Genomic DNA, 15,497 nt, shown 5'->3' with positions numbered 1-15,497 from the left:
TTGCACAAACAATGAAACCTCCCTCTTGTGACAGTCTCCAGAACACAGAAAGTTTCAGCCAAAACCAGTTGGACAACGCTGCCATCCTGGTATTTCAGGAGTTGTCAATGGGTGATGATGATGTTGCACCGATGTAACTTAACAGCAGGTTAAAAGTAGAACTTCAAGTTTAGTATTTACATGTAGCATTTACAGTCATCTTCTCATGATTCAACTAAACGCCAACGTCTCTGCCTCTGTACTTTGCAACTGGACTCCATAGCAACAGCATTCCAATGCAATCACTTAAGCTCAGAGTTGCTTAAGAGCTGCTGTTTTCGGATTAGTTTCAGGGCTGAAGGAGCAAGTGGAAAACTGTACAGTCCTCCTATGCAGTCTACCTTTAATTAATGACATCACATGCCTTGACATGTTGCTACCATGTGTATGTCTCATTAAAAGCCATGAACACACGCATGAACATCCATTTTGGTAGCATATGATGAGATGGAAAAACAAAATCACATCACATTGTTTCACATTTCTTTGATAGGGAGAAACTAATTACCTGCAAATGGCCTGAAAAAAAAAAATCCCAAAGCCATTACTCTAACAAGCTAATAGCACAATTATTATTATTATTAGCTCTTATTACTGCAGGGTGTCAACATCACTTTGACACCAAATTAAACAATGACCCACATTCCGATTCATTGATTCCTACAATAAAGGGGTATTTAGTGCTATTTTTAAAGCTATCACACAAACTTCCAACATGTCTGTGAAGCATCTCTCCCTAACCAATTTAGCAGCAAGAAAAAACAATACCACACATCCACATGTCCACACTACTCAACATCAGTTCAATGACATGGCGAAGCCAATGCACGTTTTGTATTGTGACATTGCTGACAACAGCAGGAGTAAATATGGCCCTGCCTTTCTAGTCCTACAGATTTTATTGTATTACGGTACTCCACTTGAGAAACTGCCAACCTCACTCATGTTAAACTATGTCTTAGCCTGAGTGAAATTGGCACTTGCTGACTAATTCAATGACATTTTAAAAGATGATTTGCAGCTGTTTAAAGGGAAAAGAGCATCATATTTTTAACAAAGGCAAATGATGCTTGTACTTAACAATAACAAACGTTATTTTCACTGTAATTTTCTTTTGCGAAATATTAAGGCTGAAGGTGAGGAGATGTGACATCTTTCAATTCTTTTTTCAGAAAGCATTTTAGGCTTATTAGATTAAGCAAGAAACCTTTTGTCTGGCAACAGGAGACAAGAACCATGAAGTGCTTGCACTGCCAAACATGCGCACATTATTATATGTGGACTGGCTGAGTTACAACGCACAGAGGTTATGATGGATGGCTAGATAATTTTTAATTTTTAAGAAAACAGTACATAACCTGTGAGCAGGATACAGATGAAAGAGTGATAAGTTGGAGAGAACGATTAACATTGTTAGCCCACAGGCAACTCTGCTAACATGAACATTCTTACTGTATTGCATATGCTGCTGTTTCATGATTTTATAATCTCAAAAACTGAAAACAGATCCCTTGAAATTGATTTTAAGTGAATGCAGCCACATGAAATATCTGCTTCCTTGTTTATAAACCTAGGTGGAGAAAATGACTCAACTGGCTGGTCACAAATTTGTCCTGAAGCCAGATTTTTACATCATTACCTAATGTGAGCCAAGTTGTTGACACCCTTCCGTTTCAAGTCTTGGTGCTGAATGATACCATCCAGTTTAGGTTGTTTTTCTTTCCGTCAGGTGGATCCTAATCAGTTTGTCCATATTTAAATCCCCCCCAAACCCCCTGGCTTCATGTCAACAATAACAACAACAACAAACCATAATGAGCTCATGTTGATAAGAATCTCAGTTCTTCATTCAACACCAGTCTCTGTAGCCCCATCTTGCACAGCAAGTATCTTACTCAAGTTCTCTTTGAGTTATCTGGCTTTCCTACACCTAGCGCTATCACATGCAACGCTGACAGATCAAGAGCAGTCTCTTAATATGAAACCATTGATCCCAGTGGGGAAATTAGGCCACCGCAGCAGTAAAAAGTAACAGACAGTGAGATAAAATATATGACATCTAAGCACACTATCAGAACATAAAAAGCAGTACTAGGAATAGCAGAAAATATGACAAACACTACAAGCTATACTATATCAAGTGTGTATAAAGATTATATATGGTTTAATTTGCAGCTGACATTTTACATGTTATGTACACTTGAGTGACAAGTAATACATCATAACATCTAACTTTTAATGGCAGCACTATTTCTGCTGTTGGAGCAGAGAAGAAAACAAGGCTTGATGAAGGTGTATGGAAACAAACATTTTGTGTGAATAAATTAGGTTTTAAATTTTCAGTGTGGATATTCCTTTGTTTAACTTAAACAGTTAATCACTGCCCATCATCAGGGCACAGTGGGAATTCTTTGTATTTATATGATCTCATATTATTGAGTCTAGGGCTGCAATTAACGATTCTTTTAATTATCAATGAATCTGTCGATTATTTTCTCTATTAATTGATTAGGTGTTTCGTCTGTAAAATGTCAGAAAATGGTGAAAAATGTCAGTTTCCCAAAACCTAAGGTGATGTTCTCAAATGTCCTGTCACAGTAGTCCTCAACCCAAAGATATTCTTTTTACTGTCACAGAAGACTTAGGAAACCAGGAAATATTCCTATTTGAGAAACTGGGAAGAAAAATGTGACTTTTTTTCTCAAAAATTGACTCAAATGATTAGCCTAATCTGTTATCAAAATAGTTAATGATTAATTTAATAGTTGGCAACTAATCTAACTGATGGACTAATCATTGCAGCTCTTATTCAGTCTATAAAACTATCTTCTTTTCACAAAGTCACCTCATGTTCTCCAGAGCTACAGTGATGGATTAAGGGTGCAACAGGCTGCACTGAACCAAAAGGAACAACATAAAAGAAATTCAGTGCAATTAATATTCTACTGTCTATTTTATTAATGACTGTTGCTACTAAAAACTGACTACCTGCAATTTGTTAAAAGCTCTGTTTTAAAATCAGAGAGGGACACTGGTTGTATAGCAAATGTTTGATATATTATTGATTTGCAAGTCTTTTTTCTTTTTCACAGCAGATTGGTGAGAAGGTATTAGTATATCAACATTTTTATATTTTATCTGTAAGTCTGGGAAAAAATAATGCTTCTTGCGGGTTTGACCTGTGGCATCATTTATCACAGCAGTGGAACTCAAGCCATCTTCGTACGACCAAAATGCCGGGGTTAATTTCCAAAAGTTAGCTGCCTAACCAACATACTAATTCTACTTAATGCCAGATGCTGACAGATGCTGTATCTTTAACATTTAAAAGCAAAGGACATCAAACAGACAAAACTACACCAACACACACAGAGCATTGAAAATCACATATTTCTATGAACATAACTGAATAATAATGTAATTACCAACTTAAAAACAGCTTAAGGACTGAATGATGCCTGAGTAAAATAGGCTACATGAGAATTATAACATTCTTCATATTGTAATTATTTACAGATCCAAAACACAACCCACATCGCTCTCACTGTATTATTGAGGTCTGGCCAAAAATGTAGTATAAATCTGAGTGGAAGCCAAACAAAAGAAGCAATTTCACTTTTTCTCTCAGGCACACCAGTACAGGAAGTCCAGTCTTCCTCTGTAAACAAAGGCTTGTTCCGAATTGTAAAGCAAAGTCAAGGATTGACTCTTTTCTCCCCGTTGCCATAGGGAAAATGCTAAGGCTAGCACCGTGGAGCAATCAGCCAAAGTGTGTGTTGTGCATCAGCAAGTCTGACAGGCAGGATCAGGATCGGTAAGATGTGGACGTCTTCAGTGTGAAGGCACAGGGAGTCAGATGCTATAATTTGTCCATTAGTGATCTGCTGATGGATGGTCTCATTAAAAATGATTCAATTGATCTCCTTTATATGCCACGAGCCTCTGATGAATCAATCTGTAGTAAATTGAGTCACACTTATTCAATATCTGTAAAATGTGCGATCAGAAACACATCGTGGGAACAGCACAAAGACAGAAAAAGCATTCAAGATATATATAGAGGCCTTTGTTGGACCAATTTAGCTTGCAGGTTCACTCGCCAATACTCATTACATAACACTGTAGGGGAAGATGACACAAGCTCTCTCCATCATGCTCTGTTTGAGCACATACAGGTACAATCTCCTTTTTCTCAATACAGATCAATACATCTTTCTATCAAGCTGGTGCATTATCCATCTGCATGACAGCTGAGTGTTCCCTCATGTTACTCCTCAACTGACTCAGTGTCGATGAACGGCTTTAGGGATTATGTACAACAGCGACTCCTACTCCCATAGGTGGCAAAGTATTGTGCTTTTTTATCTCCTCTATTTTTAGTCCAATTTAACCATTACAATAACTTTCTATTAAGCATGAAACAGAGAACTTTGGAGCTATACTGAATGTGTCCTTTGACAGTTTCAAAAACATGATATCCACTTTTTTTAAGATCTACACTGAAGTAGCCCACACAGACGTACTACTTTGGATGTAAAATATGCACAAATTGCTGGCTGACAACATAATTAGATGGTGTCCAAAATTAAACTAAGCTGTTGCTGAAGTAAACCAAACACTCAAGTTTTAAGATACGAACTTAAATACTAAACACATGCCATGAGCAACCACTTCTTTTATAGATGATTTGTGATCATTAGCTACATCTTTATCTTAAATTTCCTGGGTGATGTTATTTTCAAGTCTGGTAAACAGCAACAGATACATAAACGAATGCAAAAAAATATATTGAGAAAAGTAACAGATCGTATTGTGTCTGTTATAAATTGTCATTTCAAGTCCTGCACTCGTTCTGTTGCCAAATGCACCTGTTTCAATTCTACCTGACTGCCAAGTTACCCACCAGTGAATGTAAAGTCATTCACTAAGACACAGTGACAATGAAGAAGTGGACAATTACTGACATCTTCTATGTTTAGAGTTAGGCCTGGTAAAATAAATGTTTAAAAAAAAAGCTCCATTTTGGGTTATCTCATGCAAACTTCTCAGAAGTCTGACTGATAAAGTTATGTAGAAATAAAGTCACAAATAACAAGTCTCTCACTCATACTTGTACTTATTCTGAGCTAAGTCATGCAAACTTCTCAGAAGTCTGACTCATAAGGTAAATGTAGAAATGAAGTCACAAATGACAGTCTCCCACTCAGTTGTTCTCCCACTTCATCAATGATATTTGCGGATCCATATTCCTGTGAATTTAATGTCTGACTAGATTCAACACCATGCTCTTACTGCATTGGCTCTTCACAATTTTTATTGTAATCTAGATTTGGAACTAGGCAAACACACAAAAGTCTAAAAAGATTTTAAAAAGCCCTAGCACAGGCAGACACCTCAAATAACTGAAGGGGCAATAAAACGTGACCCTGCATGCTAAAACCCTAAAATAACAGTGAAACTTCACTGTAAAATTCCCTACAGACTGCAGACATGGTTTAAGCCTTTGGGCAACAATGCAGCGGTCGTTTCCTGTGTAGGCTTCCTGCTCAAAGGCTTGCCGCTTTCCAGCACACAGTCACCGCGTTCAACCCTGTGAAACTGAACAGGTCACCCACACCAAGCTGAGTCACCCATTATTCCTTACCAAGTCCAACAGAGGAAAAGGGAGAGAACAAAGGCACATGTTCCAAGATCCCATACTGAATAGGGTTTCATTGAAATATAACATCCTCCACTTTGCTCTTTAGATTGCTTCCTTAATGTCCTCCCACTTGACAGCAGCTTGCCCCCCCCCCCCCCCTCCAAAAAAAAAAAAAAAAATCAAGTGTGATGATGACCAACAACTTTGTTTGTTTTTGTTCACTTTTTCCTACTATATAAGTGAATTCATTTAGCTAGAAGTGAAATGTAAAGTGACAAACTCTTAGCTCAGGTATGTTATTTACACTCGGCTGCCATAGTCTAGCATATAAGCTTTATGAAAGGAGGTCACACTGTGTATTAGACAATAGAGTGCCTAAGAAAACAGTAGTTATTCCAAGCAGTCTTGCTCAACATGCTTGCAAACAAAAGAAGTGACACAGACTTGCAGTCAAAACTGGTTCTTCAGCATGCCTCCACATTTACTTCACCATCTCCGCCACTGAAGGAAATGTTCCACATCCACATAAAGGATGAGTGTGCATGGTGTCTATAGGGTTCATGATCTCATTGCTTCATCATCACTGTGCTCCTGTGAGTGAGGTCTGCTGCTCAGTGCTCTTATCACTGGAATGAATTAAAGTGGGAGAGACCGGTTCACAGGGTGCACAGGACGGTGGTCTGCCAATGAGTTCAGACTGAGCTCCAATAAACTCCTGAATGTTTTTGTCCACAATATTAAAATGGGCGTGCAAGAATTACTCAGTATGTAACCGCACAATCCACACCACAACATAATATAACAGGAGACTTGGCAGATAGCTTTGACTGTGCTTGTTTATCTTGAGGTGACGCAACACTATAAAAGATAGGAAGGCTGATGTTTTTCACTTTAAAAAACTACATTAAAAGTGTATTTATGAGCCTATATATGCCCATTACCAGTCGGTTAATGAGCAATTGTGCTAAAAAAATAATAATATGGGAGGATTAGTAACCTTTCTGTGAAGCTACTTAATTGAATATTAAATGATAAACTGACACATAGCTAACTTAGCTAGCTGTCAACAACAATGCAACTACGGACGACCTTTTAAAGAAAAAAAACAGCAGTAAATTAGACAGAATTTAAAAAGCCAAAATGGCAACATGAGTCTGGTATTTTAAACTTTTCCGCACCACATTTTTCTTAACTTGACAAGTGTTATAACTAAAGCTACCTGGCCGACTAACTTACAGGAGGCTAACGGCTAGGCCTACCTGGTTTACCTGAGTTCCAGGTGTAGCTACGTTTCCGCCCCACGTACTACTGTTAAAAACACGAACCAGGAAAGTTTGAAGGACTTCTTATGCCCGTCTCAAATAACGTACCACTCACCTTAAAGAGAATAAAAACCCAAGTGCGGTTATATCCTCCAGCGTGGAGAGTTGGGAGTATTTTGGTTGAGTTTCGAAGGGGGAGGAACTGAGGAGCCGCAGGAGTCGCTGGTTAAAATGTACTTCAAGAGGCAGATACTGGAAACTAAAACACCTACCAGAAAACAAAGTGTTGTCTCTGCGCCGCTGAAACTTCACTCTCCCTGGCTTTTACAAGGTCTACCCTCTTTCAGAAATTCCACTTCGGACACAACAGCCGTCTCTGTCCACTTTGCGATATATATTCCGGTTTTTTGAGAGGCGTGCAGTTCTGCAGCAGTTCGCTGATGCGCGGCGGTAGTGAGCTATGGTCGCTCGGTCGACTTCGGCACCTGAAATACTGGATTAGAGATGTTTTCAGAGCTGAGATGTCAAACCCCGCCTCTTCAACACTGTATTTACTGCAGTCTGCCATGCTACTGTACACCACTGCCACAGCTACAGCGCACACACACACACATACACACACACTCTCAATATTTGCAGAGCGCCAACTCTGCTGGCAGGATCGTTAATGTTGCTTTATGGTGCAGGGCTTTGCAGTTTGCAGCCCACTACTACAGTTTGTAATGTTAGTTTACAACTCTGCTTCTGCAAACTGTATTTTACGCACATACTGTAGTTCAGAATGTGTTTAAAAGTAGTAAATCTTTTTTTTTTTTTTTTTTTTTTTTTAAGAAAAAGGACTTTCATGCAAATCATATTTTGGATTTGTTGTCATGGAGGTACATAATGTCAGAAAGTCACAAAAACAAACAGCAACCAGTAGAATATCTGGGTGCACGCAGTTGTGTGTAAACTATGCATAGCAGTAATGTGGTGGGAAATGATTAAACATGCTTTTAGGGGTGTTAAATATTTACTTGCATGGTTATAACCCAGCAATGTGGTGACAATTATAACACTGATGATTATGAGGAACACAGAGAGCAGAGGAAAGTGATGTAAGGCTCTCGTTACCCAAACACCATCTGCCTGATCCTGTTATATAAAGAAAGCGAATGAAAGGGATGTAAAATTAAAGCTTTTCTCCCCTTTTTAGAAGCAAGGGAGACTAGTGATTGTGATAGCCCTATCATGTTTCATGGCTCAAAGCCCCTACCAAGCTGCCCACATTTTTATGTGGAATAATTACATTAATTAAAATAAGTAGTTTGGATTGACAAGAGGGCATACTATTGGGATATAAAAGTGTGAGGCTATAAACTATATTTTTGATGGTCCATTCATTTATTTCCAAAAACATCTCTAAGCAATAACATTTCACTTATGCCACAATCATGAACGATCCTAATCATAAAGGGAAATATTTCTTATTGTATGTTTTTTTTTTTTTTTTGAAACAGCTGTCACAAGTAAATACACATGCAGACATGCATGGTTTTTAGATGTTGTGACTTTATTTAGTTTTTATTTAGTTTTATTTAATATTGCTATGGAAAAGAAATGTGTACACTGTACTGATTTGCAAAGGCTGTCTCTTTGTTTACAACTCTCAAATTCAGAAGCTCATTGTGCAAATTCCACAATTCATTTGGCACATTAATTTAGGCTTAATACTGCTCGAGGAAATTCACTTCTGTAGAACATTGTGTTACCCCCAATGAAACCCTTATATTCAACGTAGATCCTCAGTTAGAGACACCCATAATCTGTTGTAAAATCATTTTCAATCAGGCCACACTTCCAACAAGCTTTGAAAGAACACATTTTCAGCTTTCCAAAAAAATCAGCACAGTCACTCATTAAGGGAGAGGAAACTGGACACAAGGATTGAGTGTGCGGTGAGGGGTCACAATGTATCAGCATGGTCCAGCCTTTCCCCAGGAAGTACTTGAAAGGGCTTATCGAGGAGACAATACCATTTCCCTCCACACACATTTCCTCAAGGGACATATAATGCTTCCCTTTAAAATATAACAAGGTTTGAATGTGGTAATAATTTGTTTGAGTGATATGAGTCTTAACGTTGTTGGCGATGAAGTATTCAATTTACCTTTTAACCACAAACTTTACTCTTGAGCACTTGAGAGAAATACCAACAAACTCTAAGCCATTCTGTAGCATATTCCCACAACTTTTTAGATAGGGTTAACAAAAAAAGAATAAGGTGTACATGTGCTACTCTGAGCTCACATAGAGAATTCACATTATGACACATACTGGACATTCCCACCCTGGCTGTTAGCCCTCCTCGCTTTGAAGTGCTGCCACTGAATAGTTTACATTCCCTATAAATTATGGATCAGACAGGTCAAGCAGATCAGGTCTTTTACAAGTTCCACAAATGTAAACTTTTCTTTTCTGACCTTGGTGGACAGTTTGCAATCAGCTGCTGAATCTGACAATTTGTGCCCAGTCAGCATCGCTGCCTCGCTCTGAGCCAAAAGTCTAAAAACAACTGTATCATTGCATAGACACATCATTGCCTGGCTGGAATGCGCTTTGAATGACTTCTGCAGAATAGTGGCTCATTGGTTTTTGGACATATCTCCTTGTCCTAAGTGTTGGCTAATTTGCTTGTATTGCCAACTTTGCAAATTTATGAGGTATTGCAATTAGACTCTCTAAGTATGGAGAAGTATATCTCAGTGAACTCAGGATCAAATTGTTCCTGATCTCAAAGCACTGAATCTACGCAAGTTTATTCTGTTGTGAAGGGCATTTTCATTTAAGATTAATTAGTGAGACTTTGCCAGCGCTGCAAGGAGACAGTGCACGCAGTAAATGTCCCGCTGAGAGCTGGTGCCATTGCCCTGGCTTCTCACCTTGAGCAAGCCCCAAATGACCAACAAGAGTTTTGCTGAACACAGTGAATAAACACAGCTCAAATGACAAACCTGTGTCCTCTCTTTGCCTGTGGAGACCTTTTTGCAATTTTACCAACAACAGCACTAATAAGTGTCCACTTTGTGACACATCAGACATATTTTATATAATTTTCTGGTCCAATGTCAAATTTCTGAACAACTTAGCGTTTGATTTTGATTGATATATAGATTTATTGATGTTCCTGATTGGGTCACTGGGCAGCTAAATTCCATTTCATCCCAAATGTGCTGTACCATTTGAAGTGGGATATTTTTAGCACTGTTATCTGGCCTTTAAATCCATACTTACTGTACTCTATAGCCCTGAGACACAACAGGAAAGTGGGGCAACAATTCCACAACCATACTTTTTTTTTTTTTTAAAGTCTTTGCTTTCAATGCAGTTTTTTACACCATGACATATGTAAAATAAACCACACAAGTTGGAAGTTTAGGGAGAAATTAATCTGATTAATGACAAAAGCAAGAATAAATTCCTCAAGCCTTTTCTGACAGGACAGTAGGCAGATGATGTAAATAAAAGAAGCAAAGCAAAATGAATAAATAGGCTAAAGCTCCTTCTACTGTTGCTCTCATCTGTTGTGGTAATGGTAACTGCAAGTGTCTAATTAAAATGTAAACTTAATCTGCTCCTGCCTGGGTAATAATAAATGCCCTAGTTTATGTACGCATCTGTGTACACACACTTGTAAACTTGCATCATGGGAAATGCAAATAATTCAAATGGAACAGCTTGTACTAATAAGTAATATGAGGACACAAGTTGTCCTGACCGTGTGCAAAAACACAAACAGATACGGGATACTTGTGAAGAATACAATTGTGTGTGAGTTCAAATTGTGAGATTGTCAATCAAAGCGATTCCCTTTAAATGAAAACGCCCTTTCTTCACTTTCTGCGAAAACTGCACAAAGTGGAATGACTGAACAAAGCAAAGCTTGTAATGTCTTTTGTGAACACCATTTGTTGTGTTATACTATTGGATTACTACTAATGAGGAACCACACAGAAGTGAATGCCCTGTTGTTATGTAAGAGATTAGACATGCTCGAACGCCACAATGGAGGCCACGGGAGGCGACGCCTCTGAATCAACTCGTGCTATATTTAACCGGGGATTAAAATCCTGTAATGATGAGTTTTTGGAACGAAACCGCTTCTCAAGTATCTTAAGAACAACCAAGTCAGCAGTTCTTTCTGTTTTTTGTTTTTTTTTAAATATACTTTTCAATACTTCCTCTATGTGACATCTGGAAATTAATTTCAGTTCAGTCAAATTTAAAAATAATGGTCCACACAAAGCATAGTTCAAAGGATCACTGATAACATACAACAAAGTATCATACAGTACATTATGTCTTCATTGTATATTATTCACTGGAATGGTATTTGTGTGCCGTCATGATGACTTAGCATGACCACAAACACAGCATGATGTCGCAGCCTTGATGTATTTCAGGTGAGAGATTTTTCCCATCCAAGTGAGTTAAGAGGTAAGACTCCTCAGTGCTACACTAGCATGTTAGTGTGCATTTATCTTATTTACATTTATATTTCCTTTCCAACTCCCAAGTAGTGACAGTACTCATTGTTTTACTGTAGAAAAGTAGATGACATAAGCATCATTTTTTGGCAATTGACCATCATACATTAATTCTGGAGTGCAGCCAAAGGGGTGACTGTGATATATTTCTCTGCTGTGTTTGCTGTATCCGTAGTAGCTGCGGCGCACAGGAAAAGCATGCTATCGCCTCAGTGCTGTCTGTCAGGAAAAGTAATACCCGTCAGTGGCTAAGATAAGGCACATTAATTATTGTTTCCCCAGCAACATAATCAAAAATGGGCTATTTCCTCTGCATCTTCACTGCTACTCCTCTGCTACTTTCTGCTCTTTCCAAGCATGATTAGATGAGAAAAGACCTTTTTACACATCACCTTAAGTCTCAGTGCTACACTTTGGTTGTGGTAGCATTTGTAAGTTAATAACTCTTCACTGACTATTCACCAAAGAGAGGAGGTTAACATATATTGACCAGTCAGGAATATAGATGAGCCCCCTGAGGTAAAAGTCAGAGGCTGGATTACTGTGAGAGAACACAGCTCTAATTGGTCTCGAGGGCTTTTGCAAGTAAACAGGAACACAGTCTTGAATGTTCATTTGTCCAAACAGGCTAATTACTAGCCTAGCTGTGTGCATCCTTCCATCCTACAGTGGTGAATTTCTGTGTAAGCTAGCTATTTAACCTCTCTGCACTTGATGAAAATAAATGCACATTGCTCAACAATCATTTTATGGACTTATTTGTACCAAAAGATCATAGATTCATTCTGGCATTCATCAAATGATCCCACTGAATTCAATAATCCCCCAAAACTCACAAACACACACAAGCACACTCATCACTCTTTGTAGACGAACGTGCACATACGCAAGCATCCCCCCTCGCACACCTTGCTGACACTTGATGGATTGAGAATGTTCTCAGAGCAAACATAGTTCAACCCATTGCGTCATTTCACTTCATTTCAGGAGTGGAATGTGTGCCCGTCACCCTTCACCTCACCTCATCGGCAACCCAACACCACCCTACTGACCCCTGAGATGCTTTATTTTCACTCATATTTTTAGATATCCCATTGGGCTTTGCACTTCCCTGCGGGAATGACCACCTGCTGCGAACATCCATCAGCCAAAGCAAGTCTAAGCATATCGTGTCATCAGATGAGAAAGGCATAAATTAAAATGTTGACACACTGTTAGATTAGCTGTTCTTTGCAGTTATTTACAGATTTTTATGTCAGGGGGTCGCTTTAACACAATATTACAAGGTTAATCCCAGATTTATAGCATGTCTAGTGGAAAATTTAAGCATAAAGTCCACCTGAAATCTGACCGTGAACTCCTCAAAAGTGTGTCTGTATGCTAAAACCTTTGAGAGGACAATCATCTGGGTACAGGTTAGTGCCCTTGCAATTTTTATTTCACAACACATTTGTTTTCTCACTCAACCCATGCATACTTAAGGAAATCCTTGTGGGATACTAGCTGGTCTTGTGGCTAAACCTTTTAGCAATTGTCTGTGTCAGCAGCATACTGCACACTCAGTGTTTGGTGCTGTGTGCGCAGATGGAAACCCGGGGGACTTTAGCTTTAAAAGATGACCGTGAAAACAACAGCAGCAGAGCCCATTGTCATTAACTGCTGATGAAGATACTGAAGGCCAGCTGCTCAGTTATACACTAAGCACAGAGTATAAAACATAAGATTAATTATTTGAACTTTAGTTGAATTAAAAATGGCTATCTCACTTCTTGCACCTGTTGAACACATACAAAAAAGGCATGTTCCCACCTTATCAGGGTTCTTGTTACATAACAAGTGGTCACTCCGGTCTGAGATACCTATCAGGTGTTTGTGTATTGCTTCTCCCTGTCCAAACACCGTTATAAAAAGGACTGTCCTGCATTTCATCTCACTGAGACTCCAACATGCTATCCCCTTACTTTCCCTGATGCTCTTATCCAGAGCGATTTAGAAGGACTATAAAGGACAGGTTTAGCCTCCTGCTCAAGGACAATAGAAGAGTCATGCTTCAACCATCAGTTTGGGGACAGGATGTTTAGCCAGTAGGTCACTCTATTAGGACAAAGCAATAACTCTAGACCTCACAGCCTATAATCCAGTGCCTACTGTGCCATCTCATGCCAAGGCAAACACGCCGGAGGGGAAACTAGTTGCAGTTAGAGACTAATAATCGAACTGTCTGGCTCCCCGACCCTCAGCCTACAGTCCCTGCCAATAATATTTCCGTTGCTGCATTTTGATAATGGCTACAATCAAAGTTCAAAGAGAGTTCATGCCTGCCCTTGATAAACATTGCTCGATATTTACTGTGGTACTTGGCAGAGGTAGCGGTACTGTCGGATGCTGGGTGGTGTGCTGTACACACCGTTCTCCTGAAGAGGCTGGCGAGAGGAATTCAATAGGACCGAAAAAGGGAGTGGCACCATGTGCTGCACATTCCAAAGGGTCTCCGACAGAGGCAAGGAATGTTGATGCTGGACTTGGTCACATGGCTTTACAAGACTAAACACATCCCCTTCTTCAGACAAAGATGCACCCATTGTCCAGACTGTGGTCATACCTGTAAAAATGCTACACATGCACAAGGCTCACATTCTACAGTGAGAATCATATTAAGAGAGTCATAGAGTCATCTTTCATCAAATGCTTGCATTTTCCATTAAAAAAGTAATCTTTGACACCCTTTGGTGTTATTGTTGCCCATGTTCAAGGTGCAGTGTGTAGAAATTAGCAGCATCTAATGGAATGTACTTGGCAGAAATGGGATATAATATTCATAAGCATGTCTTAATTAGTGTATAATCACCTGAAAATAAGAATTATTGTGTTTTCGTTACCTTAGAATGAGCCCTTTATATCTACATGGGGAACGGGTCCTCTTCAGTGGAGCCTGCCATGTTGAGCTGCCATGTTTCTACAGTAGCTCAGAACCGTGGCCACCATAGGTTCTCCTACACGCTTGGAGGGGAAGGCAATCTGCAACCTCACCACTAGATGCCACTAAATCCTACACACTGCACCTTTAAGAGATAATTTTGTAATACATACATACTAGACTTTGTACTAAGGAGGTGCAAGTTTCCCTTTTAGCCCATGGTGGCTCAGGTGGTCACGGGTGAAATTACTTGATATGCTCTTTAAGGGATTTAACTTTGTCTGCTGTTCAGTGATTCCACAGGTGGAGTAAGATCATGGAGATGGTCTGAGACAAACTGGAAAAAAAAATATCTGGAATTTTTGACCTTCTCCATTGCCTCAGGTTTTCTTTGGTTATTCAAATATCAGCCTTGGTTATGAAGCAGTATTAAAGACAGTAAAGAGACACATAAGTGTTTTAAATCGCTGTTATATTTCTCACACTTGTTACATTCAAGAAAATAAATATGTACATATAGACATAGAAAACACATCTTAGTAACATTACTCATTAAAAGCAGTTAGCACTGAGAGCAAAAAGCTAGCATGTTAGCTCGATGATACTAGCTGCAACATGCAAAAAAGACAATGTAAGACAACATCATATATCCTCATTGAAGTATAAATAACTGAAATTCAGAATTTTGCTAAAAAATACCTATCTAGAAGAACCCAAAGACTTTAAAATAAAGACTAGGCTAAATAGGCAATTATTTTTTTTATGTTTAACTGAAGAAAACAGTTAACTTTCTGTACATCGTCTGTGCTTCTCTTGTGCAGACTGCTGGTAACTTTCAGTCAGTCAAGTCTATTTGCTCGAGCCCGTTATCTCTCAGATAAATCCCTAAGTGCTGTAGTAATAAACAGAGAGACAGATAAGAAGTGGGCACAACTCATCAAGCAGCTCTCCCATCAATCGCAATCCTTCGACTGGGCATAGCCAAAAGGTGAGAGACACATCAGTCAAGCCGCTCATGTCAGTGAAGCAGATTTGATTTGTCAGGCGGTGTAACCTTGAGCTGTGTTACAGTGGCTCACATGTATCTTTGGCCTCTCACACGATGCAATAAG

The 15,497-nt window shown here is 39.0% G+C and overlaps 1 protein-coding gene across 2 annotated transcripts in view; it reads right to left on the bottom strand.

Moving 5' to 3' along the window:
- The window catches only part of LOC121889412 (inactive ubiquitin carboxyl-terminal hydrolase 53-like), a 33,528-nt gene extending 26,029 nt beyond the window's left edge, over positions 1–7,499 (bottom strand). The window contains exon 1 of one of the 2 annotated variants that reach the window (XM_042401356.1): positions 7,058–7,499. The gene's annotated coding sequence lies outside the window, so the exon portion shown is untranslated. The remainder of the gene's footprint in view (positions 1–7,057) is intronic. The other variant, XM_042401355.1, reaches the window with a different exon arrangement.
- Between the last annotated feature and the right edge of the window lie 7,998 nt (positions 7,500–15,497).

The sequence above is a fragment of the Thunnus maccoyii genome, chromosome 22 (genome assembly GCF_910596095.1).
Source record: "Thunnus maccoyii chromosome 22, fThuMac1.1, whole genome shotgun sequence".
Taxonomy (NCBI): domain Eukaryota; kingdom Metazoa; phylum Chordata; class Actinopteri; order Scombriformes; family Scombridae; genus Thunnus; species Thunnus maccoyii.
Note: the sequence above shows the minus strand (reverse complement) of the source record. Positions and strands in the feature narration are given on the sequence as shown.